Below are 26451 nucleotides of genomic sequence, written 5' to 3'. Positions count from 1 at the left end.
GGGCTGGGAACCGTCCTATCGAGTGCTTTGTCTTCTGCAAAGTTTTTGTTATTCAACTATGGCAGTCTTAGGCACAGTAATCTATTCCATCCCCAAACAACAAAGAAGGGGAGACTAATTCTCATCAGCAGAAAACTGCCTGGCCTTTGGAGAGGGCAGTGGCTCCCGATCAAGGAGAAATGAGTGTCTTTGAAGAAAGCATCTTGGGTTGTTTGGCTAATACACGAAATTCTCTCTTTATCATGCAGAAGAGTCATTTCAAAAGGAAAGTGCAAGTCAATGAGGATTAGTTTGGCTTCTTGGAGGTCAGAACTAAATCTACAAAACGAATAAAGCGACGCTGAAATAAACAAGAATGTGAAATTGCTCATCCGCGGGGATGATGTAACTAATGCTGACATAATTTCCAAGCAGAAAAGCAAAACTAGGTCAAAGCACGTTGGCCTAACATAATAAGCATTTTTGCTCCCAGAATTTTACCATGTAGGCTGTGTCTGCAGGCATTAATGTCTTCTGTTATCAATGTTCGGTGCTGTCACAAACGATTCGTGTCTTATCATTCTTTGTTAGTTAAACCAAAACAATGTAGTTTACATGTGAACTATTCCATTCTGACAGCTAAAATGTTAAAAAGGGGAAATGTTAAAAATATTCAGCAAGTGTCTTCTCCAGGCTGAGACGCACTGGTCAGTAAATATTCATATTTAATAGTCCCCTATCACGTTCTCCTCCACTGAGAAATTTCTCTCATTCAGTCATCATGATTTCTATTCCTTCTCTCATGCAGAGCGGTGTAGAAAGGGCGGCAGCATCCTATCCCTCTAGAAATCCTCTTGAAACAAAAAACCTCCACCAAGTCCCTCCATGAGTAGCCAATTTTTGTATTCTGCTTGCCTCGCCCTTCTATTTGTTCCATGGCATTCTCCTATACTATTTCCAGAAAATACCCCTGATTAATTCGCAGAGAAAAAGACTCCCTTCACTCCCACAACTCTCTTCTGTGTAAACATAATCCTCTTAAGGTTTTTACTCTCTGCCATGTTCACACTTATCAAAAATCACAGCAAAGACTATGCAGACAAAAGTAGCACAAACTCCAAAGATAGGGCTATGTGAGCATTTGGATTTTTTGGACAGTATTTGCTCCTAAAGGGGATACAATCCTTCCTGATTCTTGACTCACCAGAAACCATCGACCTTCTGGAACTGTCTTGGCATTTACTGGCTCATTACATTAGACTGTGACCCCCAAACATCCAAATTTTATCTTACCAGATGGCTTGTAGTATAGTCAAAAGGCAGTAAGATGGGGAGTCAAGAAGACTCAGGCTCTAGAAGTAAACTTGCTCATACCTTTGCTCCCTGATGGAGGGTAAAGCATCCCTCTGAGTGAAAATTTCAACCCACACATGCTACACTTTTAACCAGTACTCTTGCTGTCTCCTAAACATGTAGTTTTCTAACATTTGGGGATGTCTTCCATCTCTGTTTCTTCATCTGGCCATTCATCTAGTTATTGGCAAGTGAGCAGGGCATTCAACAGATTGCCCTTGTCCACACACAGCTCCCTTCCTCTGAATTATCTGGGGAAAGGCCACTTCAAAACACGTACAACTGAAGCCACACTCCACCACTTGACATGCGACAGACAACACAGCCTACTGAATGGGCCCTTTGAAAATGTATTCGTCCCGCTGTCTCCGTAAACCAGTAAATGTCTCAGAAACTTCTATTTCATCATTTTAACTGTAACTCTCAGTCTGTCACACCCAGAAGCAGTGAAAATGCTTTGTCCAGCATATGTCTTGAATCTCGTAGAGAAAATGTGGCCACCATATGCGTAGAATGGAGCAGAAGGCTGCCGTCTCCTCTCAGAAGCATTCTGAGTGACCTTGGGCATACCACTAACCTGGCAAAAGAAACCAGCTGCACATGGGCCAAGGGCCGAACACACTGGGTCGGGCTCCATGAGGGCAAGGAGCAGAGTCCATCGTTGCTTCTAGGCTTTGCGCTATTGGAGGACACATCCCGTTTCGTAACTGGTTCTGTAGCCCCACGACGGAGGGTAGAAGCTAAGTCGCCTGCCACGTTCCAGGCCCTGTCCTCACCCAGAACACAACCGCATGGGCGGTCAAACAACTGCAACTTCCTTTGATTTTTCTCTGATGTCTATCTATTCAGTCCTTGCTGTTCCCCAATCTTTCTAACGCCCTTTCTTCCTCTTGAAAATGCTCCCTTGGAAGATGCTCTTTCCTGCTAAAAATTCATGTAGCATGTACCCATAAAATAGGTAATGGTTCTTCTTGTGTGTCAGGCACTGTGCTTGGGCTCGGGGATTTCAAGATAATTAAGATGTAACTCTTGGTTTCTTTCTTTTTAAAAAAAAAATTATTTATTTATTTGACAGCAAAAGAGAATGATCACAAGTAGGCAAAGAGTCAGGCAGAGAGAAGGGGGAAGGAGGCTTCCTGCTGAGCAGAGAGCCCGATGGGGGGCTCGATCCCGGGACCCTGAGATCATGACCTGAGCCGAAGGCAGAGGCTTAACCCACTGAGCCACCCGGGCGCCTGTAACTCTTGGTCTTGAACAACTCAGTCCCAAGACAGGCAGGCAAATGATGAACTGGAAATGTACGCACCATTCCCAATACTTGTGTGGGTAAGAGGAAGCTCCCACTTCTTTCTTTCCATTTCTTGTAATCCAGTAGACAGCGTTTAGCTTACGCAGAGAATCCTTACAAACAACCTAAACCCACGAGAACCATCATTCCACTCACTTGGCCCCCTGTGCTTTCTTGGTTGTCACCCACAAAGACCTCAGTGAGTCCCCAAGTTCAGGCAGGACGCCGAGAAAAGAACAAGTGAAGAGGTCGGACCCACAGGTCGACACACCAGCAAGTCCCATCTGCCAAAGCCATGAGCTTGCCCACAAACGTTGTCCCGGAAAGGGCAATCCGGATTTTTGCGGCTCCAGGCTCTATCACCTACTCTTTCTCCAAGTTAAGATTCATCCTGAGGTTTGAAGGGCTAAGGCATGAGCCTTAGCTCACCATATTGCTTCTCCCCCAACACCTGGCCAAGACCATTGTCTAGATGAAGCAGGAGTGTGTTTTGGCGGTGGGGTAGGACAGGAGGGAAACTGGGCACTTACAGAAACTCAATTCACTGTATTTGGATAGGGAGTCCCAGTGGGAGCTAGAAGGTATCAGAAGGTTGTAGAAAGAAAGCTGCAAACTCAACTAAACTTTTCCTACTTCAAATATTGCGAAGAGGGGCCCATTAGCCAAAGTACGGTAACTCGTGCTCCTTCTGCATTCCATCCTGTGTAACATGGACGCATGTCCTCAAAACTCAGAACTGAATCTGACTGGTTATTTTTTTTAAGACAGCGAGTTCTAGAAATGGAATCATTTCTCACTGGAGAACCTTCGGGGTTTCAAACAACCAAACTCTTAGAGCACAAAGCCTTCCTGGACTGGGGACTGCCTTGGAGTTATTTTTCTCTATTGATAAAAATTGGTGAGGGGGCGCCTGGGTGGCTCAGTGGTTAAGCGTCTGCCTTTGGCTCAGGTCATGATCTTAGGGTCCTGGAATCGAGCCCCGCATCGGGCTCTCTGCTCCGCGGGGAGCCTGCTTCCCCCTCTCCCTCAGGTGCTCCCTCTGCTTGTATGCTCGCACGCACGCTATCAAATAAATACAGTCTTAAATAAAGAAAAGAAAGACCTGGGGTGCCTGGGTGGCTCAGAGGTTTGAGCCTCTGCCTTCGGCTCAGGTCGTGATCCCAGGGTCCTGGGATCGAGCCCCGCATCGGGCTCTCTGCTCAGCGAGGAGCCTGCTTCCTCCCCTCTCTCTGCCTGCCTCTCTGCCTACTTGTGATCTCTGTCTGTCAAATAAATAAATAAAACCTTTAAAAAAGAAAAGAAAAGAAAGACCTTCTTTAAAAAAAGATAAAAACTGGTTAAGTTACTACTTAATAATTATGTTAAATGTGTTTTGACTAGGAACTTATAACTTCCTACAAATGATATACGGCTACAAATTAACTAAACTTCACAAATACAAACCATTTGTCAAGTCTCCTAAGGTCAAGAAAGCTTTGGCTACCAAATTATCAAGCAGATTTTTATCCATACAAATGCACTTATTATAAGTATACAAATGTACTTATTATAAGTATACAAATGTACTTATTATAAGTATATTATATATAATATACTTATTATTTATAATAACATTATAAAAGTACTTATTTTATGCATATAAATGTACTTATTATTATAACCTACATTGAGCTACAGAAATAATAAGCTATACATCAGATCAAAAGTCCTTGGAGGGCAAGGGATCATATTAAAATCATGTCTGTAGCTCAAAAAGGCATATAATAACCATTTAAAGTAGCTTAAATGAACGGACTACTGGATACATTAATTCTGTATGTACTCAGCAAATGCCCTTGAATAATGTACTCTACTCATCATAAACAGCTGACTGCATATGAAACCTTCATCTTCCTTTTTTTTTTTTTGGCCTTTTTTAGCCAAAATTTTTCTTATAGCACAAAGCAGGTAAGTTCTTAGTTTTGTTTGTGTGTTTGCTTTGTGTTGTGTTATTTTAGGAAAGTCCTCTCTAAACATTTTTTTTTTCAGTGCCTCAATTTACTGACCTCTTTACCACCACCTAACTTTCTGGAGGCCATTAACCATTCTAATTTATGTCAAAGGGATATTTTCCTCCAGGAGGTGGAGGGGGGAGTCTTGTGGATGCCGAAGGGTCCCTCATAAAACTAGGCAATCAACCTTCTAGAACAACCCCCCCCCCAGATGAATTTCATGTGGAATAAAAGGAATTGATAATGACCCGGAAAGAATCATGTTGATAAAACTGTCCCATATCTAAATGGGAGATTAGATTCCTGTTTGACCTGGCTTTCTAGCCCTTTCTTTAATCACAGCATACTTGATATTCTCTTCCTTGAATGAACTCATTTCCATTGTGGCTTTGGTCAGAAGATTAAAGAATCGCTAACTAATTGTTCCAAGTAAGCAGAGCAATTCTCCGAGCCTCAGATCAGCTCCCAGCCGCGGTGGCCAGGACTTCCATCATCGACACTTCAAGCCCGACCTCTGCAGGTGGCTAACTGAAATGCACACCGCCTGAGCGGACTACGGTCTTTCTTTTTTAAAACCCCACCAAGTTCTGAAAATGGGAACATTCATACTAAGTGTAACAGGGATACTGATCATACGTTGGCTTTCCCTTTCGTTTCGTAAGTTGATTTTTGGAAGTAGCCACCATCTGACTGAAAAACATTTCTATTTCATTTGCAAAATACTTTGGTCGTGGCGAACCATGGATTCTTCCTGCCTAAGGAGAAAAATCCGAATGATTTGGATGAACTGGGGTCCTCAGAGCATGCGGGTTAAAAAAATGTCCTGATCAGCCCCACCTTCTTCTAATCAAACAAATCACTCTTTGTCCAGTGACCCAATCCCCCCCTTTCACGAAACACCGCGCAGAGCAGGTTGCCATAGCTACCTTGGATGTCGATTTACCACACAAGGGATCAAAGCCAGGAGACATCCACATACACACTTGGCCTTAAAACTCACTGGAATGTCTGCGGATAACATGTACCCACCAATTAAAGGATTTGCCCACAGCCTACGCGGTCCACAGCCAAGCAAACTATGAACGCATGTCATAACGAATGGCAAGGAAAAGTCAACCTGAATGTTTCAAAACGACCAATAAGAATCTTTAATCTGACAGCAAGTCTTGGGATTCTAACATTCCCTGTAAAGGAGAGATAGCTGGGAAGGCAGGAACATCTCGACGGGGTGTTGAAGACACGGGACCTCCAAACCGACCTCCAAACCACATGCAAAAAGTTGCAACAGCTGTTGAAAGGGAACATTTCTCAGATACATATTTTAAATTCTGGTTAGTTACAGTATCCTTCTATCTCCGTGTTGGGACAAATGAGAACAGAAATGCCTTTTCAACTTTTAGAGGCTTGACTTTCAAATGAAAGAAACCATCAAACATACTCGGGACACTACGTGATGCTTACAGAGCCGTAAGCAAAAACGATGCTGTAGGCGAGTCCCATTGTAAGCTCCAGCACCTCGAATCCCAAGCCCCCCGTGCGCCCCAGTAGCCTGCCTTTCGCAGTGGGCAGGACTCATCCTCAGAACCACTCCTAATCGGCTACACATCTTTATACTTGGCCGTTCTCTGCTTTCACCTCCTCATTTGTTCAATGAGGATCAAACTGCGGCCTCGTTCTCTCCTGGGGATGTGACAGAGAATAAATAGATCATGTTGGGAAAGGACTTTCTAATCCTCCTAGGAAAGATGAATACAAAGATGTTCACTACTAAACCAGATGTCCTTGGGCATTTGAATTCCAATCTGAAGAATGCAGAACAGGCCAGTCGCAGCTTCCCTGTAACAGCACCAGGCAAGAACCGAGCAGGTGCCGACCGCACAGGCTAGCGACCTCCTGCTTCCCCTCCACGTTCTAAGGCAAAAGGCCGTGATCTGCTTTAGCCCACCAGAGATCACAGCGTGCGCCTTCTTCTCTTGGAGTGCTTCGGAAAGTCATCAGGATATCAAAAACGCAAGCTCGGTCTGGTGGGCAGTTTTGTCTGGAGGAGGGTTTTTTTTTCCTTTCTAGCTCCAGAAAGTATCATCTGCTCTTCCCTCGGGCAGGGACAATGAGCGGGCGCTGTGTGTGGAGGAGGAGAGCTGCAGAAAGGAGCAGGCCAACCTGTTGTTTCTAGATGGGGCCGCCACAACAGGTGGCCATGCCTTTCCTCTCGCCTGGGAACACAGCAAATTCCTTCTCAAGGAAGTTTCAGGAAAGTTTCCCATTTAGGATCAGAGTGCGGAGAAAGATTGGCACACGCTTTGAAATTACTTCCTGATAAAGGCCAATCAGGTTTACACTTTTCTTTTGTTCTCGCGCAGCGTGACCTTAGGAATCCTCAAATAATATTAACCTTCTATGCGTTTTTTTTTTTTTTTCCTGCCACCCTGGCAGAAAGCCAAACCGCTCTGAATCTCATCTCCAGGCAGGCAGCTTTCTCGTTCTGCCGGCGACCCCCGGCTCCCTGCTATACCTAGGACGAGGCAGGGGTCTCCGCGCTGCCACACCATTGTTCCACACTGTGCAGCCCCGGGGACGGATCACTCCTCAGCCAAGAGATTGGATTTCATGGCCGAGCTGATGACACACGGACCTATTGGATAGTTAATGCTGCGAATCTGGCTGGGGCTCCCAGGCTGGGGTGGCCCGGCTGGGCTGGCCGACTGGCTGGTGGGTGTGATTTACCCAGGCAGGGACGCAGCAGTCTGCCCCAAGAGAAACTCAAATAAAGTTAGGCTTTATCCACACCAAACTCCACCACCTCGCCCCTCCACAGCTGCTGCGGAACAATGTGTGAAGCACTTGAAACGCTGGACTGCCCCCGATTCTTTGGAGGAGCAAGGACTTCCCCCTTCTCTCCTTCCGTCCGCCCACCCCCACAGCATCCCACTCCTCCACCCCACCCTTGGAACAGGCCAAAAAATGATGAGGCACACGTAGTCAGAGGATTAAAAAGTCGCTCATTCACTAAATGACAAAGGAGTTATTACATGCATACCCTTAAAACTTCAATACCAGGCTCAACTCCAATTTACACGAATGCCACGACGCGCCAGGCACGGGGGAAATCGTGCCAAGCCAGACAGCATGCCTCTTGGCATCGGGCATGGGGAGTGCCACCGTTCCACAGGGACTGTGTGGGAACAGGGATTCTGAAAACTGAGCTCAGACCCCAGTAAGGAGAGGACAGGTGGCCCCGCACAGGATCAAATGACTTCTTTGTTCCAGCTAAGGACCTTTGTCAAAATTGTTTTGCACTCCCTCTTTTTCCTTTTAGATCCTTTCCATTTGGGCTTCTTGCTCCTTTACCTCACCCCATCTGACTGCTCGGTGTTAAAAAGAATGGGGTGGGTTGTGGGTTTGGGGAACTGAAAGCGGCTCAGCCTCGGCCCCGCAGTGTTCAGCAAGGCAAGGGCAATTCATTGAAAACACACGGCACTTGCTTGTCTAAATCCGCTTTTCGGTACTCACTGCAACTTGCCAACAGTGCTTGCTTAGGGAGTAAGCGACAGAGGGTCTTGGCGCCTGTCCGCTGTGCAGCGGAGTGGCGGGGGGGGGGGGCAGTCTGCACCACCTCCCGAGGTGGCAGGAAATGGACAGAAAGTTCTAAACCCCTGGCCCTGGCCCTCAAAGGGAAAGTTTGCTTCCTATGCAAATCACCTCCCCCAAAGTGCTCCGGGTGGCGTGTGCTGAACCCACTTAGGAAAAAAAAAGTGAAGAGGTTTTCTGGTGGTAATGCAGATGCTAACTTTTCCCACCCAGATTTATCAGGAGCTGGCAAAAGCAATTAACGCTCCTCTGGTAATTCTCCGCCCTTGCCAGCCTCCCAGCATGTTTTTCCAATCTTGTCTTCCCTTTCTAGGAGTAGTGATCTTGATATTTACATATTGACATGAGAGTCTTCCCAAAGTTTGAATAAGTTGTAAATCGCACCCTTTTCTTGGCTGCGCACACCCACTTTTTTCTTTTCCTTTTCTTACTGGTAAAGCTATAAACCTCTGTCTGGGCGGATAGGAATTGTATCACTCTGCCCCAAAGCCACGGAAGAAGCTGCCTGTTTAGAATTCCTTTCAAAGACTCATTTTAAGTAACCCCGAGCCTTTCTTAGCTCCCCGCTTCAGGGTTGCCATCTCCCGTCCAGAAGCAACACGGTTTCCAAAGTGCTAGAACAGAAAAACCAATCTGCATTTTTCTGGAAGGACTGTCTGTGCTCACTTCAGGCTTGTTCCGCCTTCTCAGCCATAAACACAGTTAAGTGCTCAGAATGGGAAGCCAAAATGAGATAAGACGCCCCGTGTAATTCTTTTTCAGGATATTCAGTTATCTTTATTCTAATCCGAAGCGTAGGAGAGAGGCTAAAAGCCTGAGAGGGATTCCGCTCAATACATTCCAGCGAGCGCAAACTGGAATTGATTTACATATTCTACAAACCGCTTTTAAGCCCTTTACAATGACTGGCTGACATCACCAATCACCATTAGAGGCAAAGCGGGGAGGGGGTAGAAGAGTGGTTGTGGGGGGGCTCGGAAAATCGGCTTCTTCGGTTCCCTTAGGAAAATGCAGCCCCGCCTTCACGCCCAATGGACGGACCCGGACCGGCATCTGCTACGCCAGCGAGCTCTCCGGAGCACCATCGCAGGGGGCCCCAGGCTGCGCCCTCCCTCGCCGCCCGCCCGGGCAGCCCCCCGAGCTTACCTGCCTCATGTTTAGAATTCCATGACCCATCCGGCAGGGAGCGAGCTGCCTCGAAGCCCACGCCGCGGTCTTCAGAGGGGAAACAGCAAACCCAACAGAAGCCCGCCAGACAAAAGCAACTCAGTGAGATCCACAGGCAGCAAAGAGCACGTTTTCTTCCTTTTTCTTTGATCTGTTGCTACACGCACTCTGCCCAAGACAATGTCAAGTTTCTCAAGCTTTTCTTCCCCAGCCTATGAAAAGTCGGGCTCCGGGAAGCGAGGACCGCCTGGCTCTTATTTCAAATCGGGTCTCAGAGACGTCGTAGGTGGCTGGCTTGGGCCCCGGAGGAGCCCCGCCAATCAGGAGGCAGGGGTGGGTCCTGGGAGCCGGGAAGGCTGCCTCCGCGAGGATTACAGAGCTTTCGGGATTTAAATGGCTGGAAGCAGCTGGAAGCACGGCGAAAGCTCCCAAAGTAAAGGATGAGTTCGGTCTATTCTTATCTCGCTGCTCCGGGTCTGCTCAGAGCCTGACTAACTAGCTTCGGGCCTCAAAGCCTTTGCCTTTTAGGAGCGCCCCCAAAGCACGAAATCCTTTGGAAGGCGCACGATTATTTCAGCCAAGGGAGTGCACCATTCAGGACCGGACCATCTTTTTGAAAAGGGTATCTGGCCCCGAAGTCCTGCTTTGGCGTAGCCGGGGTGGGGGAGTGGGGGAGGAGACCTAATTGTTAGGCAGAACACCTTGGGAGGAGGCCCCGCCCACTTCATTTCCATATAGATGAATCGTCCAGCCAGTCTAAAAACAAACAACAACAACAACAACAAAAACCAAATCTGGATGGGAACTTGCACGCGAATCTGGTGAAACGCAACAAAAGACCAAGAATCTTTATCTGTTAAGGGCCCAAGGCATAATTTCAGATAATACTGTTATTAGAAAAAGAAACGGGGCGCCTGGGTGGCTCAGTGGGTTAAAGCCTCTGCCTTCAGCTCAGGTCATGATCCCCGGGTCCTGGAATGGAGCCCCACATCGGGCTCTCTGCTGGGCGGGGAACCTGCTTCCTCCTCTCTCTCTGCCTGCCTCTCTGCCTACTTGTGATTTCTGTCAAATAAATAAAATATTTTTTTTTTAAAAAAGAAACACTGACGTTTCGTGGAAAAGACAGTTTCTTTCTTTCTTTCTTTCTTTTTTTTAAGAAGACCGTTTCTAAGGTAAGTATCTACCTCTCACTACGACTCACCATACCAACAGAGCTGATCTGGGGAACTTACTAGCAGGGACCAGCTGGCCATCATCTCAGCAGAATGGGAGAAAACCTAGCTGGCGTCCTCTAAACTTAAACCCAGACTTAAAAAGAATTCCCAAAGTCAGCTTTCTTAACTCCACGTAAACAGTAACTTCATTCAGCTCTGAGCCAGTGAGATTTCAATGCCGATCTACCTTTGGATTTCAGAAAAGCGCAAGGCCAGCAAAGACCACTTTGTGTGGCACCAGTGGTATATTTTCTTTCCCAAAGAAGAGGCCACAATTTTGTGAGACTAATTTTTAAAATTCTTGTATCGGGGGCAAAAATAACACATTAGCGGATCATGAATGGGCCGTTCCTAGAGTGTCATCTACATGGGCTCAGTAGGTAGGAACTCTGCCCAATTCTCTGAAAAATCAGCAGCCCAATAGCTCGACCCAGAAGTCCATACCCACCCCAGTCCCCCACCTTAGTAGGCAAAGGGCCCACCTGGGGACACAAGCTGACTTGTACTTATTTCGGAGCCCTTCCTGAGGAACTGGAACTCAGCACTATTGCCATTTGGGGTCAGATCATTCTCCGCGGAGGGTGCTGTGTTGGCACTGTGGGAGGCTGAGCAGCCGGTCTAGGCCCATGAGATGCCGGTGGCATTTTCACAGCCGTGACAATCCATAATAAGCAATTACCAAATGTCCTCCAGGGGCGGGGTGGGTAAAATCACGCCAGATTGAGAACCGTGGATGTGCCAGCTCTGAAATAATAGTTCTCCAGCTACAGGGTGCAAGGAAGCTTCTGGGGAGACCGTTAAAAAATGCAAATCCCAAAGCCCCTGCTCCTTGTCTAAGAGAATCCAATCTACTGGTTTGAGGAGGAGTCTGGGAATCCGCATTTTTGTGTTTCCCCTCGCCCCCGTCAAAGGACTCTGATTCACTTGGAGATACACTGCACCTATTCCTGCCCTAGGTGTGCCCACAGCCCCAGGACCTAGGGAGCTACCCAGAGCTGCTGCCGTTCGGTATCAGTCGGGTTAAATCCCAAGGTGCAACTCATCTCATTCCTCACGCTCAACAGAAGCTTCTCACAACTGCCTTTGCCTTCTGTGACGGTCATCTCAAAGGTAAACTTGAGCTGGGATCTCCTCTCGCCTTTTCCGAGTTTCATCCATCTTTCTTCACTTTTACTCACTCCCCTACCATCCTCCAAGGTCACCCCTCTTCTGTGCTTTCCCAACGCCCAAGACAAATTAATCCCTGGCCTCCTCTATGCTCAGAAAGCCGGCAGTAGTAGCCTTTGTCAATTTCCATGCTGTAAATACTCCCTCCTTTCCCACCATGAGGACACTGAACACAGAGTTGGAAAAGAGCAGTGCCGAATCAGGACATGGTAAGCACCAGCTTGAGCAAACCACGATGGTCACTTCCATGGGATACTGTCATCCTCCACTCTTGAGTCTCTCTCTCCTATTAGACTGTAACACTCTCAAGGAGGAGAATGGCTTCCCATTCATCTTCGCAAGCCCCGCCACTCACACTGTACCTGCCGTGCAGTAGGTGGTCAACCAGCGTGCGTTGGGAGAGAACGCGATCCAATGGGCAGCTTCCCCAAGACATGGGCCCCCATCTGCCTGCCGCCACTGCCACAGCAAGGAAGGGAAAAGACGCTCGTAGAAACTCTGACAGTTACCTTTTTACCATAATGTCATATCTATTCTATATTTATGAAAACAATATGCACAATGCCATCCTCCGTCCTCCCGCTCCCACGTCTGAGCGCCACAAACAGACCAGAGTGAAAGTCTAGAGGGCAGCCTTCTAAAACAGAACTTCAGCTTCATGGACATATTTCTGAGAAGCCACGCTGTTTACGTTTTTGTATGAAGGCATCCCACGCTTTTGCACCCACATACTTGCACATCCTATCAGCTATAGATTCCAAAGATCTCCAGGAGGAATATATATAATAATCCCCGGGAAGTCAATGGGAGGGCATATCCACTGGGAAGAAAGACAGTACTTGGTGATGGCCATCTCTACCATCTTCTCATTATGCACTAAGGCAGGAACACGAACGGTGGTGTCATTAACAAACAGCACTTACGAGTACCTACTGTGAGCCAAGCATGTTGCCAGGTTCTTCACAATGTGCGCCATTTACCCTCCACCAAAATACCAAAAAGTAGACATCACCACTGTCATGCTAAGAGGAACAGACAAGATCATCGAGGCAAGGTAAATAACCCAAGATCTTCTTGTGATAAATTGCCCTACTAGGAAGCAAGTGTTTGAGATCAGTATAACTCGGCTTTTTGTTGTAAAATGTGCTGCTTCCAGAAATGTCCAGAAACACCTAAAGAAAGTGGATAGTGTAAAAAAAATGAAGTCTTTTTCATTTATAAATAAAATACAATTATTTTGGACTTTTTTTGTATAATTTTTAAAGCTTCTAATGAAATAAATGGCCCTTTGGGGGTTGTCCCTAAGCGAGCATTAGATCTACTTATTGGGAATAGCGTAAGTGAGTAAAGTGATACAAGCACAGAAACAGTGTTGCAAATGACAGCTGAAGCAATGTTGTGGTATTGACAGTCCATAAAAAGTAGCCTAGACCACAAAAAAAAAAAAAAAAAAAAGAAAAGAAAGAAAGAAAGAAAAGAAAAGAAGGAAAGAAAGGAAGAAAGAAAGAAAAAGAAAAAAAGTAGTCTAGACAACAGTCCTCTGTGGTCATGTGCAGGTCTGGGTATAAACACACCTACACAGTAAATGTCACATAGAAGCGTGGGCAGGTGGCCCTGGGCAGGCCCTACTGGACGTGGCTGGCCATGAGCATGGCTCCTCACAGGAGAGCTAGCAGGACCTGGACAGCCTCGTTCTGTGTTCTGCTGAGGTCAAAGCCTATGGGATTAGCATTTGTGTAAGTAAATCATGGTTGGCTATCAGTAACTTTGTAGAGTTTATTGAAATATGGGTCAGGACACGTCATTAAAAGTCAGTGAAAACCAAGCTGAAATTGGCCAGTCAGCCACCTGGGAAGTGTGCTTGGTGCAAGTGCAGCCTCTGGGGTCTGTGAAAAGACAGTATTTCCTCTCCCACAGAAGTTCCAGAAACCTGGTTGCCTTATACTTAACAGCGGCTGGAGGAACACTGTACTTGAGGGAATGAGGGAAGGTAGTTCACATAGATAACAATGCAAGGCTCAGCTTAGAAAAAAAAAGAAAAGAAAAGAAAACCCCACCTATAATTCTTACAGGAGGTCACAAAAATGCAACAAGTCTCTACTCAGTGGGCGTAGGTACTCCTTAAGCTAGTTTCTTTGAGTTGGTTGATGGCGGCAACATGGTATACCAGAAGCACTGGTCATAGATGCCATTTGGAGTCCATTTTTGGTGTCCATGTGGCTGGTAAGCTCACTGATGGAGTCCCAGTTTAACTCCAATTTTCACGGGACAATTGGGCAAATTATGGACTGAAAGTTTGTGCTGCCCCAAAATGCATATGATGAAATCCTCACCGTAATGTGATGGTATTAGGAGGTGGGGGGCTATCTTTGGAAGGCGATTAAGTCATGAAGGTGGGGGTGCCTGGGTTGCTCAGTTGGTTAGGCAACTGCCTTCGGCTCAGGTCATGATCCTGGAGTCCCGGGATCGAGTCCCACATCGGGCTCCCGGCTCCATGGGGAGTCTGCTTCTCCCTCTGACCTTCTCCCCTCTCATGCTCTCTCTCCCTCTCAAATAAATAAATAAAATCTTAAAAAAAAAGAAAAAAAAAGAAAACCTTCATTTATTTAAAAAAAAAAAAGTCATGAAGGTGGAAAGTCATGAACCATGCTAGTCCCCTGTGAAAGAGATCACAGAGAGCTGTCTCCCCCTTTGCCTCTGGAGGACACAGCAAAAAGACAGCTGTCTGAAGCAGGAAGTGGGCTCTTATTTTCCACCCAACATGCCCACACCTTGATCTGGGACTTCCAGCCTCTAGAATGTGAGAAATAAATCTCTGTTGTTTATAAATCCCCTAGTCTGTGGTGCTTTGTGTTAGCAACCTGGTGGACCAAGACAGATAAAATCAGGAGCGGGAAAGTTTTTTTTTTTTATAACTCTTGATGTCTTAGTGTTTTGGATGACAAGATTCTGGAAAGAAGGAAAGAAATCTGTGAATACAAAAATGGAAGGAATAGACACACCGTGAGAAATAGGTTTGGAAAATGTACCCTAAGAGTAGACTTGCAGACAGGACAGAGCTGACTAACTGGTCACCAGTCATGGTTTTCAATACATTGAACTTGATATTCTCCTCACTGGAAAATTAAGAAGTTAAAACAAATCATGCTATTTAAAATTTTAATCTTAACTTAACATTTAATAATTCTCTGCTTTTAGAGGTGAAATATTTTGACATTTCCTAGTTTTTGTTGATGGATTAAATACGGCTGATCCTTCTTTATCTTCCTCTTAGTAATCTGGTAAAGGTTTATGCATGAACTTGGTGATGATTTTTATATACTCCTCCTGCTGTCAAATATTCTCTACACTCCCAGTTAAACCTTCTGCTTCATGTCAACACAATAATATCCTACTTCCCTAAAGTAATTTTTCAATTTCCAAGTCATCTACTTTCTTTGCTACAATTTCGTGCTTAAATTTGCAAAAACCTTATTATTATAATGTATTTTTTTACTTATCTTATTAACCCCTTTCCTAGATTTTGAGGTCAATGAGGCCTGTATCAGTCAGGGTTCTCCAGAGAAATAGAACCAGTCAGATATATAACATATATCTTGAGATTTATTTCAAGGACTTGGCTTCGATGATTTTGAGGACTGGCAAGTCTGACATCTGTAGGGCAGGCTGGCGGGAGCTCATCCTGTAGTTCCAAGGGAAACTTTCTTCATCCTCAGGAAAACCTCGGTTTTGCTCTTAAGGCCTTCAACTGATTGGGCAAGGCCCACCCACATTCTCAAAGGTAGTCTACTTTACTTAAAGGTTATAGTTGTTAACCACATCTACAAATGCCTTCACAGCAACCCCTAGATTAGAGTTTGAGTGAATAATGGGTACTATAGCTTGGCCAATGGACTTGTTAATATAAAAGCACACAATATGTAATCAATAAGGTCCATAAATGTTTACTGAATTGTTGCAACTAATAATAATAATAATAATAATAATAATTTCAAAACTGCCATCAGCAAAAGGTTCTCTTCTCTATAAATAATGAAATCTTGCTAATAGATTTATTACGTGCTTCTCAACTGCAACACCGGAAGGTAGGAGCTATAAAACTTCGAGATAAAAGGATTTCTAACTGACGATTCTATACCAAGTCATGCTATTCATCAAATGTCAGGATAGAATGCAATTTTTTCCATAGAAGGACTCAGAATTTTTGCATCCCTTCTACTCTTTCTTTGGAATCCACTCAAAAAGATGTGTTTTAGCAAAAGGAGGGAATTAAACCGAGGAAGATGAGCCAACATAAAGAGAAGCGAAGATGATGGGTGTTACAGTTCTAAAAAGGCCTCCATCCAAGCTGGAGCAGAAAGATGGAAAACTCCTGGACAGAGGCCTCCAGGGGGGGAAATCATACTGAGAGATCGCATCTGAGGATGAACAGGTGCACATGGATACAAGCAAAAGGCGACACTATTATTCATTCCAAAAAGCGAAAGAGTGCACATGAAAAGAAACCCAGTCCTAGGACACTCCTTCAATCGGCAGCAATCTCTGATCTAGATCTTGTGGCAGAGACGACTGGGAGCCAATCCAGTACCCACCTTCCCCTTGTTTCTTTCCAACAGAACTTCAGTGTATTTGGTGGCAGAAATGTGGCCGGCTGAAGCGCATCTCCCAGTCTCCCTGGCAAGTGTGGGTGGTGATGGGACACTGTATGGCCAATGGAAATTTAATAGAAGCTGCTGTGGCAATCTCCTGGGAAAGCTCTTCGGGGAGACACACAGTTTGCCCTTCGGCCTTCCCAGTTTCCCTACCAGGGGTACGGATGCAGCGTCTGAGGGACTGGGGCCGCTGTGTCACCACGAGAGGGACAGGACATGTGGTCAAGCTGGAAAACAGGAAAGAACAGAGGACCCTGGATTCCCGAGGACATCTTAGAGTCTCCGCATGAGCCCTGACTTCATGTTCGGTGAGAAAAATAAATCGCCACTTTGTGTGAGCCCGTGTTTCAGAGTTTGTGTTTGCAGACGAACACAGTCCTAACTGACACAATTTTATTGGGAGGATGTGGGCTGGGATGGGGGGGTGAGGCAACAGAGGTCATTTCTTCCTGATCCTGTGCAGGATATGAAAGATAAGGTCTAAAATTCATAGGCCAAGAAAGAGCAATAAAAGCATATTCTGGGAAATATCAAAGTCCATAGCAGAGGAAATATTTACAAGTCAAAAGGGATTGCTCCTAGAATGGAGGGGGACGGCTGTTTTTATTACAAGTCTTTAGTATATTTGTACTTTGAAGATATATTACTTTGATAAAAATTAAAAATAATTAAAAACAAACAAAAAGATACGTACTGGTGATGCAACCAATTTCTTGTCCTTAAACTCACTTCCTGTCTTAGCAGTATGTTATGATTATCTAGCTCATAGTTAACCAAAGAGTCAGGGTAGAGCATTCGAGAAGTTACATGCCTGATGGCCCCAGCTAAATCTCAAGGGCAATGTCACCACGTCACGCACATATGATCTGATTGGCATTTCCTCTTTCCCCTGCCATGGATTTACTTTGCCCCAAGTTTATGACTGATTTGCCATGCGTAGCGGCAAATACATGTATGAGACAGCCCTGATCCAAACTGTTTTAGATGAACATTCTTTTAGATCTCAAGGAATCAAAATCCTACAACCCGGACGTCCTAATAATTCATTAGACTAATTAAAAAATTTTTTTCTTTTTATTCCTAATTGGCATCATTCTTGATTTAAATTCATTTTTTAAAATTGGGTTTAAGTATGGCTAGGAATGACTGGCCACGCTTCTTTATATTATTACCACTTTACTTCTTGTCCTTATTCTTTCCTCTCCCTTATTTTTCTTACATAAGAAAAGAGTTAGTCTCTCAAACCTTTAATATTTTAATGCTTAAAGCTGATTTTTAAATTAGCCTTAGAGATTAAAAAGACATTTACTTTTGTGACCCAGATCTCAGTTTTTATATGTTAGAAACAAGCAAATCAGGCTGGTTCATTGATAATCACATGGACAGAAGGTGAATAGAAATTTTAATCAAAAGAAGCTTTGAACAGGATTTGCGCTCCTTGCTTGTAAAAAGACAATGCTTTATCCTTTAGATTGACACTTCTCAGATGCAGAGAAAGACTGCTGAAATGGCTGTATTTTTTTCCCCTGATTGGCACGGCTCAATAAGTGGTTCCCGGCAGAGGAAAAACTCACGATGAGCCAGCACCATGGCTTACACGCCTCTTTCCTTTGCTAGATGCCGATCGGGCTGGTTTGGTTTTGTTGTTGTTGTTGTTGTTGTTGTTGTTGTTTTTAACTTCCTTTTCATAGCCAAAAAAAGAATAGTTGCCTTTATTTCCTTATAACTAGATGGCTCATGATGAGTTTTTCCTCTGCTGGGAACCACTTAGGAAAATTCACGCAGACTGAGATAGGCTTTCCTCTACTACTCCCCTGATACAAGATGCAAGATAAACACGTCAAGTGGAGGCAAGGGAAAAAATGCGAACACTGAGTAGCAGTGCCTTGCCTTTCTCCATTTTCACTAAAGAGCTATTTGAAATGTCTCAGGAACTGCATTCAAATGAAGCTTTATTTTATTTCTCCTTCGATTTAATAATTTCCAAAAGGAAGAGCTTCCATTACTTGTCTATTTCATAAACGGTGCCACTACTTAAAAATACTTTTAATGTGAGTGATTTAAAGAACATCACACAATGAACAGCTCCCTTCTGTGGAGCTCTATCTGTGTCATATCAGAATATTTCTCTTAAATGATCTCTGTGTGGGGGGAAAAGATAATTTCGTTATGGTCATCTATGGGCAAATTAATTTCATGCAATGAAAGGAATTCAAAACCAGCTGATACACTCTGCTCTAAGAGGTCTAAGGGAGTGAAAGCTCACTCTGAGGAGGGGACATCTGCACTAGAGAGATGCCCGAGTATTTGTGCTACAGGGAACGAGAGGTGAAAGGAATCGCGGGTCTCTCGTGGACCTGGTATGCGTCGGGCCCTCTTGAAGACGGAGCAAGTTTCTGGGGTGTATGTGACAAACCCATCTCTCTGACTCCGAAACTCGTGCTCTTTCTGGCACGTGGTGCTGCCACCCTGGTCCCTGGTGCCGCTCTCCTTTGGGAAGAGGTGCCGCAGGGCTCCCTCACCCGCTGTGCCACATACGGGAGTGTTTGGGATTCACGGCTTGCTTTGGTTTGGTTCTGAAATCGCCAATCTCAATCCGCCTCCCAAAGCATGTCGCACAGCACGTTCAAGGTAAGTCCGGAGTTCACTGTTATCTTTGAAAACCCAGTGAAGCACTCTAGTGATTTTTATTCACCTTCAATGGCTCTCCAAATTCGGGGTGTGTTCATTTGATCATTTCTAGACAGGAGGAAAAAAATATCCCACATGGTGCCTATCGATGGGGACTCCTCATGGAGAAAGAGGTCGCTGCTGCAGGGCGGGGCATGAGTGCTAGGGCCATTTCTCTAGGACCGTAAATGAGGTTTTCCTTCTTCATTCAGAATTTCTCCAAGGCTTTCCCATTGGAATATGTTTCTGTGATTCAGTTCCATAGTTAGGAAAGCGTGCAGCCCATGGAGGGTTAGCGATCTATAGATATCTATATGTTGCTAATGAATGTGAACCAAGCCAAAAAGTTTATACGACACATGGAAAAAAAACGCTGCCCGTAGTACTTGATTTATTGTTCCCAGTCAATGCAGCACAGCAATGTGGCTAGAAGCGCCTATTCCAGAAACGGCCTCAGTCCAAATATCAACTTTGTCACTTAATAACCGTGTGAACGTGGCTCATCTGCTTATTCTCCCTCAACGTCAGTGTGATTTGAAGAAAGCGATTTGTTTCAAAATACTATTATTTAGGGGCGCCTAGATGGCTCAGTGGGTTAAGGCCTCTGCCTTTGGCTCAGGTCATGATTCCAGGGTCCTGGGATCGAGCCCCGCATCGGGCTCTCTGCTCAGCAGGGAGCCTGCTTCCTCCTCTTTCTGCCTGCCTCTCTGCCTACTTGTGATCTCTGTCTGTGAAATAAATCAATAAAATCTTAAAAAAAATACTATTATTTAACATTTACAGAGGGCCTACTAAATGCCAGACACTTGTGAGCCCATTAAATTCTCCTTTGCCCCCAGGAGAAGGGGTACTCCTAGTGTCCCCATTCGCCAGTAGTGAAAACTGAGGCACAGAGAGGCAGAGTGGCTTGCTGAGGTCGTAAAGCTAGGAGGCTGCGGTTCCTGGTTTACACATTCACGCTGACTGGCCCCTGGAAACATGCTCTTAGCCACAGAGAACACAGCACAGGGTAAACACGCAAAAATTGTAGTTCATGTGATGATGCGGTAACAACTAAAACAAGAAAATGCCCAATGGTCACTCATGCGTTTGTGAAACTACTTAGTCACCGTGTGACTCCATTTCGATCTGTGTCTCACCTTTGCCAGCTCTGTTTTGGGTGCATAGCCTGTGTTCTTCCTTCTGGGGTATGTGCAGAGGCGGGGCTACCTTTGCTGAGAACATCTGAACAAGGCATTCAGCCTTCGAAAGTTCCCCTTAAAAACACCGGGGGTGGGGGGCGGCTGGCTCGCTCAGTAGGCGGAGCGTGAGACTCCTGATCTCAGGATTGTGAGTTCGAGCCCCACGCTCGTGATGGAGCCTACTTAAAATAAGAAAAACAAAACAAAAATATACCCAAGGCATAGGAGTCCTTAAGAGTCAGAAGACCGCCGTAAGTGTATAATGGTGGTTTCTCACTGTCCTTAGTGACATTTAAGACTATAACTTATTTACGCGTGCTGTAGATATGGAACAGGAACCCAACGCTCAGATCCACTGGCAAGTAGCCCCAGGGTCGGCAATGAGATTCCGTTGCTGGCCCTTTGCCCTCCACCTGGATCATGGAAGTCTCGCCTCAGCCCCAAGTTCTTGCAGATGGGACTGTCCGAGCCTCTGCGCCTTATTTCTTCCCATTACAGTCACATCCTCTGGCCTAATGAGTTTCTAAAACTAGTTTTCATTTTATTTAGGGCAAGTTTCCAGCTGTGTTTTAAAATTAATCAGCACTAGTAATAAAAGATAACACGACCCCCGAAGCTTTTGGCAAACACGTTCCACCACTGAACATACTATTGTAACACCCTTGCCTCTAGAAAAGTTGAAATGGACTATGCCGCGCCTATTTCCTCTGGCTGCGTCTCTCAGACAAGTCCCTCACCCTCTGAGCGTCCGGTGTCCTTACTTGCACAATCAAAGCATCAGCTGACTCGTCTGCCCTTTGAAATCACCAGGAAAAGAGATTTAAAAGGTATTAAAAAGTGTCGGTGAGGGGTTCCTTCGTGGCTCAGTGGGTTAAGCCTCTGCCTTCGGCTCAGGTCATGATCTCAGGGTCCTGGGATCCAGCCCCGCATCGGACTCTCCACTCAGTGGGGAGCCTGCTTCCTCCTCTCTCTCTGCCTGCCTCTCTGCCTACTTGTGATCTCTGCCTCTCGAATAAATAAATAAAGTCTTTTAAAAAATAAAATAAAAAATAAAAGGTGTCGGTGAGAGGGTCTCAGTCCCTGAGATTCTGATTTAATTGATCTGGGCTGGGTCTGGGTGGGGAGGTTGGTTTTTTTTTTTTTTTAAGTTCCCCTAGGGAATTAGAATGAGCAGCCCAAGGTGGAGAACCTTGGCTTGGTCTAGATCATCGGCTTGTGTGTGTCACAGCTCCCTGGAGGGCTCGTTAAAACACAATTACCCCGCCCCACCCCACCTGATTCAGCAGGTCTGGAGTGAGGCCTGGAAATTTGCACTTCTGACGAGTTCCCGGGTGGGGCTGTGCCCCAGGTTTGTGAACCTCTTCTCCCTATCTGGGCTTCTCAAACTCCAGCCCTCGGGCCACTTCCTATCAGCCACCTGTTCTTGCACAGTCGGTGGAGAACGGTTCTTACTGTTTTCAAATGGTCGAAGAAAATCATCAAAAGAATTCTATTTCAAGTCATGGGAAAAGTATATGAAATTCAAATCCCAGGGTCCATGAATAAAGTTTTATTGGAAGGCAGTCACACCCATTCATTAAACCGAGCCGGGGCCTGGTGTGACTGCCTGCTTGCCCATGAAGCCAGCCTGGACTGCCACTGGCTCATACTCGAGCTTAGTTGTTTGCCTCCCCGCAAATATGCCAATTTGGCATCCGGATTATTTTGTACTAAAGGCAACCGAGAACTGGGGCGCCTGGCTGGCTCAGGCAGCAAAGCGCACAGCTCTTGATCTCGGGACTGTGAGTTTGAAGCCCCACGTTGGGTGTAGAGGTTACTTAAAAATAAAAATCTTTAGGGGCGCTTGGGTGGCTCAGTGCTTTGAGCTCCTGCCTTCGGCTCGGGTCATGATCCCAGAGTCCTGGGATCGAGCCTCAAGTTGGGCTCTCTGCTCGGCGGGGAGCCTGTTTCCTCCTCTCTCACTGCCTGCCTCTCTGCCTGCTTGTGATCTCTGCCTGTCAAATAAATAAAATAAAAAATCTTTAAAAATAAAATCTTAAAAAAAAATAATAAGACAGCTAAGAACCAACAGCTGCAGGAAAAGTTCTCCGTGCCCTCTTATCTGCCTAAAATCATGGCATAAATTTCCCTTGGGGGAAGGTGCTCCCCCGCCTCCGGAGTGGGGGGGGGGGAGAAGAGTGAGTCTTCTCATGGAAGAAGACGGGGCATCGACACCGAGATGGGTTTGCATGAGCAGACCATACTAATATACCCCTTCCCTGCGCGTCGTGCCCGCGGAGACCTCCTCGTCATTTACCTACATTTTAGCGATCCTTGAAGCCCAAACCTTGTTTTCTTTATAAAAAGGGCACAGAAGCCCTCCACTCTCACTGCTTCTTTGAGTCCTGCCCCTTCTCCCTGAACTCTTGCGCACATACATACTAAAAACTCGTGGGCCTTTCGTCCTGTTAATCTCACTTTTGTCGGTTTCATTCACAGGCCCCGCTGACGGACCTGACAGTAGAGGAAACGTTCTCCCTCACCTGACACTCCTGACCGCAGAGCTGGGAGAAGCTGAGACGGCAGCCTCCTCGGTTCTAAAGTTCTCCTGCACCTTTTCTCAGTGTGTGGACAGATCCCAGCCGAAGCCCAGCTCCCGGGTTTGCCCCGCAGCCCGCCACGGAACAGGACGACAGGAAAGGCCACTCCGCCCGAGAGAGCCGTTTGGAAACAGGCTGGTTTCGGTCACCTCGCAGCAGAAACACATGGCCCTGTGTCCCTTCTGGTGGCAAATGTGCACGAAATGACCACCCCAGACCCCTCTGCAGCCAAACCCCGGGACGCAGCCACTGCGGACGCGAACAGAGGATCTTTCCGAGAAAATGGCAGGCACACCACGGGCAGGGTGAAGAGGAGGGCTACGCTTCATTCCTAAATATCTGAAACCCCAAAAGTCACTTCCTGGTATCTCCTTTTCAGTACTTACTGCAGCGTAGTTTAGTGAAAGCCTGCTACGTAAGAAGTCTTTGGTGATACAGAAGGCCCGAGAACACATCCTGCTGGAAATAAGCCCGTAAGTTGTAAAAACGTCCTCAAAAGCCCCTTCTCCTGAATCAGGCCCCTAATTAAATCTAAATCCCAGTAATATCATCCCTGGTTACCTAACAGGGTTCTCTTGTCCCCTGCTTCTGTGAAGAGATGTGTATCCTTTTCAGGTGACTCTTCCCTTGACAAAAAGGTTGCCATGGCTACATTTTTTTTTTTTTTTAAACTGAAGGCTGGTATTTTAGAGCCCGTGCAATTTAAGTGAGGTACACCTGGCTTGAAGGTTACACTAATTTAAGCGCCTGTCTTTAATGCTAACAATTGTATCTTAATGCAGCTGCTCTGTGCTCCTGGAATACGTCGCCCAGGAGCAGTTGGAAGCAGCGTGGGAGTTCCTTAAGGAAAAGCTGGTAAGGCCAACCTCACCCAGCCCACCGGACTATCCACTTCAATCAGCGGATGCTTCACTCGCCTGGAATTTGTCTGTCCTCGGCATGTTTAACAATGAGTCACAATAATGAGTCACATGCTGCGTCTGCCAGGCTCCCAGGGCCCAGGGCCACGTGACAGTCTTCTGTGCCTACGTCCCTCGTCTTTGTTCCGACAGGCCGCTCCTGCCTCCCACAAAGCTGGCCTGATGCTACTTCGGTGGGTCTATTTTCCTTCCAGGGCTCCCCTCGCACGTGATGCTTGGGAAGTCGATGGTCAGGCACGCAAACCGAGAGGAAACGTGTGCCATCTTGAGTCACGATGCTTTAAGAAGGCATTCTTCATGGACAAATGACTTCTGGTCCCCCCCTGAATAGGGGCAAGTTGAAAAGTGGAACCTGCTTTTCGGAAGGAATGCAGCATGGAGCTGTTACGCTGCCCAAAAACCTGAAAACACAAGCCACCCTGCTTCTTACTTTAGCCGGGAGTTTATTAGGTAAGGATCGCCACCTTTACGATTACACTTAGGAGAAATATCATTCCAGACGTCATTCCAAAAACCTTCCACATGCTTCTAATGATTGTTCCACTCTATGAATACAATGGCACCAAACATTTAGGAATGTCTCATGGTATCTCAAGAATTTCTTTGCAGTGCAAAAGAAACCTTGAGATGTTCATCTTGGACGACAGATGGAAATGAACAAAATCGGTATCCATTTTCCTGCAAGTTCAATAGATTTTTTTTCCTGTAATCTCTAGAAAATGAAGCACCTTTAAGAAGACATATATCTAAATTATACCTTTTTCAACCAGCCATGGAATTTTGCAAAAATGAAAATTTTTTTAAAGCCTGGAATTAAACAATTGCCGCATTGAAATACATCGGTGACTTTGCCTGCCGCGAAGCTATTAATTTAGTATTTTTCCATGGCTTTAAAACTTTGCATCTTTATGTAGTAATTTATTCTCATGGAAATACACTAATTAGGGTGACATATGTAACAATAACATAAATCCAGTTGTTTTCCATGGGTTGATCATAGTCTGGCACAATCATGCCTTTGCTCATAAAAGACTGAAAACAATTTCACATGAAGAAACTAGTTTCATCTTCAATCAACAATTTCAATCAGTGCTTAGTTGTCTAAGATTAAATGCAAAACATATCACAGGCACCGAAACCATTTTTAATCCTTCTTACTGAGCTACAGATACTCCTTCATTTAATCTTTGATTTGTTAGATAAAGAGAAAGACTTAAATAAGGGAGAAAGACAAAGATTTAGAAAACAAAACAAAACAGAGAGAACAGCATGAAAGCAGCCATAAAATGCTGGTAAAATGTGGAAGAATAGAAACCATGTGGAAGTAAGTATTGTGGAGTAAAGGTTTCCCAAAAAATCTTCAGGAATCTTCTTTAAAAATACAGTAACAGAGAAAAAGCCCCCAAAATGAGCGAACGCCAGTAGGAAAGTCTTGGTCAATTCTCTTTTCCCTAAAAGAAACAACAAGATTAAGAGTGTAAAAATAGAGAGGAGGGCACAATAGTAATGGGTAGTTTTGTCTTCCTTCAGTGCCTGCTCTGTGCTATAATTAATCATTTACTCCAACTGCAGACCAGCAGGGAACTGCACTGAGTGGCGACAATGCAAAGGGATGGAAGCCAAATCAATCCTTACAGGTTCCCCTACTGGGGTTTGGACCCAGAGTGAAAGCAAGATAATGGTCTCAGAGCAGCCTCTGGTGGCTGTATGTCAAAAGCTCAAGAAGTCAGAGGCCACCTGACTGGTGTTCTTAAGATTTTGTGCAAAGGGAAGTTAGTTACTATTTAAACCACTTCAAGCCAGTCAGTAGCCCAGAACTGACTTGGTGGGAACTGAAATGAATTCATTAGTCCCAAAGACTATCTCAGCTAACAGGAGCTTTGATGCTGACAAATTGGGCAATTCAGACAACAGGTACAATTTTCCTTACACTTGGACACGAAAGGGTGTTGAATACAAAATCATCTCCAACTTTCCCGAGTCTATCCAATAAATGTTGGGCCGGTGGTGACAGACACCTGAAATTAATTTTAATTTTTAAGTGATGGATATATTTAAGCAATCTAAATATTTTCAGTTCATAAAAAGCTCTGTGTATGAGTGTGGGGTGTGTGTGTGTATGTGTGTGCATGTGCACACGCACGCAGATGCACGCACAGAGCTCTGTCCATTAGATGCATTTGGGTGCATGCTCTTGTCGGAGCTTTCCCAGCTGGAAAGCATCTGTTTAGGATAGAGGCCTGTAAATTCCATCTGGTAGACTCCCCATTGAGCGATCTCATCTGGGATGTTTCTATGGGCCCCTTTTGAAAAGTTTGACTCTCATAATGTCACCTGTGGCAAGCATCATGTCCAAAAGAGCTCTGCCATCTGCCAGTGCACTTTCTGAACACATCACGTTTTCACAGCGGGTTAGAATCTTTTGTTCAAAAAGAGCTATTCTAGGGGCGCCGGGCGGGCTCAATGGGTAGAGCATGCGACTCTTGATCTCGGGGTCATGAGTTCAAGCCCCACATTGGACGTGGAGCTGATTTTTTAAAATGTGCAAGGAATTAATGGTAACATCCCAACGTTAACTTCTCAGTCCCCCCTCCCCCCATTTTACTGCGGTAATGTAAGACATTAACATTACGGAAAGCACAGTGGAGGGTAGGTGGGAATGCTCTCTACTATCTTTGCAATTTTTTCCCTAAATCTAAAAA

General features: G+C 45.5%; 1 protein-coding gene across 3 annotated transcripts in view; it reads right to left on the bottom strand.

Annotated features, from left to right (window-relative positions):
- MID1 (midline 1) overlaps positions 1–26451 on the bottom strand; it is a 338502-nt gene that overhangs the window by 143156 nt on the left and 168895 nt on the right. Inside the window, exon 1 of one of the 3 annotated variants that reach the window (XM_082717125.1) lies at positions 9346–9663. The exons of 1 other annotated variant lie outside the window; for it this stretch is intronic. The gene's annotated coding sequence lies outside the window, so the exon portion shown is untranslated. Of the gene's footprint in view, positions 1–9345; positions 9664–26451 lie in introns of those variants that run through there. One more of the 3 variants, XM_082717122.1, reaches the window with a different exon arrangement.

The sequence above is a fragment of the Mustela nivalis genome (assembly GCF_964662115.1).
Source record: "Mustela nivalis genome assembly, chromosome: X".
NCBI lineage: Eukaryota > Metazoa > Chordata > Mammalia > Carnivora > Mustelidae > Mustela > Mustela nivalis.
The sequence above is the reverse complement of the archived record's forward strand: the minus strand, read 5'-3'. Positions and strand labels throughout refer to the sequence as shown.